General features: G+C 48.2%; 1 protein-coding gene across 2 annotated transcripts in view; it reads left to right on the top strand.

Moving 5' to 3' along the window:
• The first annotated feature begins 1,380 nt into the window (after positions 1–1,380).
• Positions 1,381–6,442, top strand: part of LOC122378143 (RPA-interacting protein B-like) — a 46,844-nt gene continuing 41,782 nt past the window's right edge. Inside the window, exon 1 of one of the 2 annotated variants that reach the window (XM_043358911.1) lies at positions 1,381–1,455. The gene's annotated coding sequence lies outside the window, so the exon portion shown is untranslated. The remainder of the gene's footprint in view (positions 1,456–6,442) is intronic. The other variant, XM_043358997.1, reaches the window with a different exon arrangement.

The raw sequence follows: 6,442 nt of genomic DNA, 5'->3' as shown, positions 1-6,442 counted from the left end.
TTAACTCGAGGGTACTGAAAGTTTCGTCGCGATCGGCCGTTTTTTGCGCGAATTATACGCGAAAAAACCGGGAGGGGGTCCGTTCGACCCCGCTATATGTAAGTGCGAGTGTTAAGTCACTAAAAATCTGTCTTTAAAGTAAAAAAAAAGTTTATTCCTCGAGCTGAGAGGCCAGAGTTGTACAGTTGGAGTAGGTACTTCAACACATCATGTAGGTATTTGCTTACATCCATGCATACATTCTCGAATTAAACATCAATAATACCCACTAAAGGCATATTGCTCTTTGGAACGTCGCTTTCGGTATGGGGATATCATGGGTCTGAGCCAGCTGACACGGGTGATACCCCCTCAGTGGGGTTCTGGCATGGTCTGCGTTGGATCACCCACCACCACAATGGGCGGTTCCTCAAAACCAGCGTAATTGACCGGTGTGAGGCGGCGACGTGAGGCACGCGAGTGCGGGACCGTCCCCATGCCGTGGCGGTCCGGGTCAGGGGAGCAGCCCCCTCCCCGCGCGGCGGGCGGTCGCCCATTCATCCGCGACCCCAACCCCATGACTGAGGGGTTGACAGAGGGCAAACATCACGTATTTAAACTGGGCAAACAGACGGTGTTCTACGCTAGGGACATCTCGCGGCTGTGATTCACGATACTGCTTCGCCAAACTGCCTTTAGATGGTGGGTCAGTCAGTGTCCGTCTGCTGCTGTGCGCCGAGAATTAGCCCTATAAATTACCATGAATTACACCTTCTAGTGTGACGATACAATCACATTATCATATAGGTCGCGTTTAGATGCAAATGAAGAAACGACTGCGTTGAAAAAATATGTCATTTCATCGAACGCTGAAATGCTCGAAGTGCTCGCTAAAAAATGAACTCGCTAACTGAGCCCTAAAGGTCGGCTGCCGTGTTGCATTGCATTTAAGCCAAAAACGCGGGCTGGGTGTAAGTTGTCGAGAAACAATTTTTGGCCTGAAGTGTTCTCTAAAGTATTATCTACATAGATCCAGGGAACATATTTGCTATCTATGATGGCTTAGGAGATATTGAATCGTAAGTCCTCCGGTGTACCCTGTTTTGCGGCGGCCCACGTGTTAAAAGCTGCTGAACATTTTTACTTTGACCAAAAAACGCGGGCACAGTTTGGTCTGTACGAAAATGATTCTTGTGCTATCGCATTCCACGTGGGCTGAAGATTCAGAAACCAGGGAACATATTTGCTACGACCAGTACTTTTCACGATTCAGACCGAAACGTGAAAAAATAGCCCCAAAACCCTATGGCAGGCACCTCTCCGAGGCGCCCGGCCGCGGGTCGCTAGTTCCCGAAACGACACACCATGGCGGTCACACTTTTGAACACAATCTTTATGCGTCAGTTTCAGGCATAAAAAAAATAGAGGTTTTAGGTGAAGGGGGTGGCAAGATAAACCCACAGTGGATAAACCTGAGATAAACCCAAGGCTATATAAACCAGGTAGAACGCTCCCGACGAAAAAGTGGTGACAAGCGATAATTAGTAGCCGCGACCCTCTTTTGTTCAAAACTATATCCGCAAGCAGCATTTACAGGCTAGCGGAAATCGACCAATCGGCGTTCGGCAATACTCAACGCTGATTGGCCCGATGCTCGTGACGAAATTGCGGGGGACTGCAGCTATTCCCCTATGGCGTTTAATAGACTTACGGCTTTTGAAGGGGATTTATACCAGTTTTTTGTTGGGTTTGAGGCCATTTTTGAGCTTGGATATTCTTTCTGTGACTTTTGACTGTGTAATAACGACATTTAATCATAACATTTCTATATACTACCGGTGTCACATCGACCAAAAAGACCGTAAGTACATGGGATAGACGGACCACTGCTGATGGGGCCACACATGCCGGCGTGTGGTCATCGGAGGCCCATGAGGGCTCGACATAGGCCCTTCATGGGTCGGTATAGGCCCGGTGGGTCCAGTGCAAGCCTATCAGGGGCCGGTGCTGACCCAACAGGGCCCAGTGACATATAATGTAAGGCCGTCTAGGGACGCTGAGGGCTCATGGGGGCCATATAGGACCAATAGGGACCACATAAGCCAATCAGGGGCCATTTAGGCCAATAAAGGCACTTCAAGGGACTTGAAAAGGTCATTCAAGAGCTGTGGTGGGCCCATGAGAGGACGGCACTGGTCCAGCAGGTGCAGTCAGGGGATGTTGTACGGGTTTCTCAGTGGCCCATTTGGGCATATCAGTGACCAATTTAGACCCAGCAGTGGGCTTTGTAGACCTATCAGGGGCTGGTGATGGTTCATCAGGGGCCAGCGTTAGTCCATCGGGGCACGGCATATGCCCATCAGAGGTAATTGCGAGCCCACGCTGAACAATGATGGCCCTTCAACGGCCCCATGGATCTACATTGACCCATGGGCCATGATGTGTCATGTATGCCCCTATGACAGGCCTACTCAGACCCCTGATGGACGTTCCCGGCCTCTGATGACCCTATGCTGAATGCTGATGGGGCTCTAAGAGTCTCCAATAACCCTTCGTCACCCCATTATTACCATACGCTGGCATTAGGGACCCCACATCAGCCGCAGGGCAGTCCGTACCATGACAGCACATGGGTGTAACTTTGTATACTTTCGAGGTCCCATGTGGGACCCCAATGCGAACATTTGGGACCCCAATTGTCATTTTGGGACCCCAATAGTGGAGGCCCCCGAGACGCATCAGCTACTTTGCAAACGGAGGTCCGATATTCATATAAAAGGTTCTCTGTTTAAATAGGAGGCCCCTTGGACAAATCGGAGGCCCTGTTGGACAAATAGGAGGCCCCCTGAACAAGTAGGAGGCCCCCGGAAAACAGGAAGTCCCCTGGAGAAATAGGAGGCTCTCTGGACAAGTAGGAGGCCTCCTGGACAAATAGGAGGCCCTAGACAAATAAGAGGCCCCTAGACAAATAGTAAGCCCCATGGACAAGTAGGAGGCCCTCTGTACAAATAGGAGGCCCCCCTGCAAAAATAGGAGGCCCCCCTGGACAAATAGGAGGTCCTAGACCTAGACAAACAGGAGGCCCCTTTCACAAAAGGAGGCCCCTGGACAAATAGTTAGGAGGCCCCATGGACAAGTAGGAGGCCCTCTGTACAAATAGGAGGCCCCTGCAAAAATAGGAGGCCCCCTGGACAAATAGAAGGTCCTAGACCTAGACAAAAAGGAGGCCCCTTTCACAAAAGGAGGCCCCCTGGACAAATAGGAGGCCCCTTTCACAAAAGGAGGCCCCTGGACAATTAAGAGGCCCCCTGAACAAGGAGGCCCCCTGGATAAAGAGGAGGCCCCCTAAAAATAGGAGCCCTCTGGATAAATAGGAGGCCGCTTGGAAAATAAGAGGCTACTTTAACCAATAGGAGGCCCCTTGGACAAATAGGAGGCCCCCTGAACATGTAGGAGGCACGCTGGACAAATAGGAGGCCTCTTGGGCAAAGAGGCCCCCTAGAAAAATAACAGGTCCCTTGGACAAATAGGAGGCCCCCTGGACAAATAGGGGACCTCTTGAACAAATAGGAGGCTCCATGGACAAGTAGGAGCTAGAGGCTCTCTGTACGAATAGGAGGCCCCCTGGACAAATAGAAGGCTCCCTTAACAAAAAGGAGTCCCTTAAAAAAAGGAGGCCCCGGGACAAGTAGGAGACCCTTGGACAAATAGGAGGCCCCTGCACAAATATGAGACTCCTAGTCGAATAAAAGACCCCTGGATAAATAGGAGGCCCCTGGACAAATAGGAGGCCCCTGAACACGTAGGAGGCCCCCTAGATAAAGAGGAGGCCCCCTGGAAAATAGAAGCCCCCTGGATAAATAGGGGACCTTCTGGAGAAACAGGAGGCCTCCTGGACAAATAGGAGGTCCCATAGACGAATAGGAGGCCGCTTGGACAAATAGGAGGCGCCGTTAACCAATAGGAGGCCCCCTAGACAAACAGGAGGCCCTCTGTAACAGTAGGAGGCTCTCTGTACGTACAAGAGACCGGCGCTGTAGAAGCTTAGCCGTATGTACGCTAGGAGGCTCTCTGTGCAAGTAGTCGAAGTAGGAGGCTCTCTGTACTGTACCTACAATTACAAATAAGAGGCCCCCTGGGTAACTTAGATGCAACACAAATCGGAGGTCACCTATAAAAAAGCGGGACTCTGTTGGAATACCTGATTTAATAAATTATTTTCCTGATATTCAAATTACTTAGGTAATCCTCGTCCGCACATGGTGGGGGGGGGGGGCAGTGGTTGCCACACCCCCCACCCCGACCTAGGTAGTTTTTTTCTGCTCTGCACTAAACATTTTGATTGCTAGAAGTCGGATATTTCGTATAGCTGCTGCTCTATCCTTTTTTAGCATCCACTGAAAATTTCAAGTTTCTGTGGTTTTTGGTTTCGGAGATATGACCTTATTCTTCAGGTAATGTCATAACCCAAATGACAAATACCCAATATCTTGCGTTGGCGTTGGGTCTTGTGAGCTTTTGACACCTTGATTTCGGCCTTTTTTGTCAGTCTTACCTCCCACCTATCATGGAACATGTTGTTCAATGATGTAGAGATGCCAGGGTCAGGGTCAAGGTCAACCTAGGTCGTCTAAAAATATTGCGTTTTAGGCAAGCTGAATTTACTTTCGTGAAGTTTCTTTGACTGTATTTTTGGCAAAAGCTTCTCAGTTCATGATCTCATGTAATATGGACACATTCACAGTCGGTGCACACATCAGTATACTCGTACACACAGACACACACAGACATACAAACACATGTCATTGACCTTGAGCTAACTTGACCTGAAATGACCACAGCCAGCAAAAACCTAGTCGGATAGTGTGACAAAGAGGTTCTAGCTGGCTTGGCACCACAATACGGCAGCGTCATCGGTACATGATGAGCAGCGCACGTGATATTCCAACGGGCAACGGTGACCCCAAACAGCAACATTCTTTAGTTTGACCTGACCTGGAAGGTCAATGACTGACCTGATGAGGTAAAATTGGTATCATTGGATTCGTCACTTCCCAAAGAATCTGTTGCTCTTGACCGCAAGGCTTAAAATCTTGTAAGAAAAAATTGTGGTGATGTCGAATAAGATACCTACACAAGCAGCGGGCCAACCCATCATATACCGATGACGCTGCCGTATTAGTGCCAAGCGAGCTAGAACAGCTCTTTGTCACACTATCCGACTAATTTGCTGGCTGTGGTCATTTCACGTCAAGTTAGGTCAAGGTCAATGATATGTGTTTGTATGTCTGTGTATGTCTGTGTATGTACTGATGTGTGCACAGATCGGTTTGTGTGTCCCTATTACACTTGATCATGAACTGAGAAGCTTTTACTAAACATACAGTCAAAGAAACTTCACGAAAAGTAAATTCAGCTTGCCTAAAGCGCAATAATTTTAGATGACCTAGGTTGACCTTGACCCTGACTCTGACATCTGTACATCGCAGAACAACATGTTCAATGATAGGTGGGAGGTAAGACTGGCAAAAAAAAGCCGAAATCAGCGTGTCAAAAGCTCACAAGGCCCATAGCCATCGCAAGATATTGGGTATTCGTCATTTAGGACATGACATGACCTGAAGAACAAGGTCATATCTCCAAACCCAAATGCCGCAGAAGCTTGAAATTTTCAATGGACGCTGAGAAAAGATAGAAAAGCAGCTATACAAAGAAAATCAGGTTTCTAGCTTTAAAAATGTTAAGTGTAGAGCAGAAAAACTAACTTGGGGGTGGCGACCCTCCCCCCAGGTGCCGGCGAAGGTTAACCCTCACACTTTCTGGGGTCGGCTTACGGCTAGATTCCTTGCGCAATGCTGTGCCGTTAATTTTTTTTCTATTATAAAGGCATTGTGTTTTATTGTCAAAAGTGAAAAAGCCAGAAATTTTCGTCGATTTCGGATGCCGCGGGGGATATTTACATACAATGTCACCCTGCTGGCCTGGATCCACCAGTAGGGTCAGGTGACCTACCATTTCTTTATCGATATTAAAAAAAAAAATCATGGCATCAGAGCTGTGACGAAAAATAAGTGGCCTAAATCCGATGAGAAAACTGGATTTGGGGGTACCCCATGTTTGGCTTCTGAGCCTCTGGTCCCCCAATGAAAATTTCTTAGAGGAGGCCCTGGCGTGGCTCGTAAATTACCGCTTCCGCAATTGGAGGCCCCTAATTGCTTGGAGGCCCCCACTAAATGGAGGCCCCCTTGGACGTTTGGGACCCCAATGGTGATGTCAAAGTTTCACCCATGTGACAGCATGTCTTTTCGGCCGATATTTCATCGGTAATATTTATCAAAATCATGATTTTATGGTGCCATTATATAGGTAACAGTCATAAGAAATATATTTCAACTCGAAAACGGCTCGAAACAGCATATAATTTTAAAGAAACCCCTCCGAAATCCAAAAGCCTATTCGGGTC

This window comes from Amphibalanus amphitrite, unplaced genomic scaffold (genome assembly GCF_019059575.1).
Source record: "Amphibalanus amphitrite isolate SeventyFive unplaced genomic scaffold, NRLGWU_Aamphi_draft 000000F_arrow, whole genome shotgun sequence".
NCBI lineage: Eukaryota > Metazoa > Arthropoda > Thecostraca > Balanomorpha > Balanidae > Amphibalanus > Amphibalanus amphitrite.
The sequence above is the reverse complement of the archived record's forward strand: the minus strand, read 5'-3'. Positions and strand labels throughout refer to the sequence as shown.